This window comes from Egretta garzetta, unplaced genomic scaffold, assembly GCF_000687185.1.
Source record: "Egretta garzetta isolate BGI_Z169 unplaced genomic scaffold, ASM68718v1 scaffold465, whole genome shotgun sequence".
NCBI classification, from domain to species: Eukaryota; Metazoa; Chordata; class Aves; order Pelecaniformes; family Ardeidae; genus Egretta; species Egretta garzetta.
Genome location: NW_009259680.1, coordinates 1,423,910 through 1,425,168, shown reverse-complemented (window position 1 = coordinate 1,425,168; position 1,259 = coordinate 1,423,910).

Sequence of the window (1,259 nt, the reverse complement as noted above, 5' to 3'; positions counted from 1 at the left end):
GGGATTAGCAGAAACCCCGAGGTCGTGGAGTCCAACCTCCTCCTGTGGTGTGGACTATGATGACTGTTGTCTTCAGAGACCTCCTGAACCACACCTCCAAGGGGTTTAGCTTTCTGCCCCGCGTTACTTTGAGTGAAAGGGTAACTCTACCTGCATTACGCTGAGAGTTGTCCGTGACCTGGCTAAACTTATTCACAGCCATTTTCTGCCCACATTTTCTTTCATTAACATATTAACCTTGTGGTGCGGGGGGCGTGCTGCCCTCTGAGGCGTGCGGCCTTCTGGTGCATTTGTAGACTGTCGTCCTTTACTTTGCTGGGCCAGCGCATTCAAAACTGGGAGCCACGACTGTGTGTGGGATGGTGTGATGGGTGCCATGTCAGTGCTGCCAGCGAGGATGACTCCCTCCCTCCATCCTGGCAGGGCCGTGCTGCCATGGCCCAGGCCCACATGCTGGTGGGAGGGCTAGGAGGGTCATCCCCCAAAACGTGGAGCTGGGAAGCACCACACGATGCTGTGTGAGCCTTGGTCACGCCGGTGACCGCTCCCTCCGCCTTTTTGGCATCACTGGAGGTAAGTTAATGGCCTCTGTTGTATTCCATGGCATGAAGACCGGTGCCAAAATCCCAGACCCCGAGGAAGGAGCAGCCTTGGTTCAAACTCCACATCCCGGCTCCACGGCCAGGGGAGCAGCCTTGGCTCCAGCGTGGAGGGCTGCCAGCAGCATGGGGTGCTGCCCCTTGCCGTGTCTTTTTCCAGGAGGGGATTTATTTAGAGTGGTTTTTTGGTGTCTTTTTTTTTTTTTTCCCCCCTCCTCTTTTCACGTGTCAAAGTTGTGGGAGCGATGTGTGATTAACGCAGAGGAGCACCTCTTTGGAGATGTGGCACTATCTTTATTAACGGAAGCTCACATTTTGACACCGCTAGCTTTCTGTCTGATCAGATTGCTCATTACTGGCGCCAGCATGAATAATACAACACAAAAACTGCCGCACTGCTCCCAAACAAGTGCATAATTTAACAGCCTCACAAGGCTTCGAGCTGGGGAGGGAAAGCCGCCCGCTGCGCTGCTGCCCCTCGCCCGGGGGCTCATGGCTGGGTCGTCGTGTCGTGTCCGTCCGTGTGTCCCCCCCGCCCAGTGTTCTGCTTGGCTTTTTTTTTTATTATTATTTCAGTTTAAATGAAATTCTGTGAGGCAAAGGTTAAAGAAAGCGCCATGGCCTAACGGGCCCTCAGAGCTGAAAATGGGGGGCAAAGCC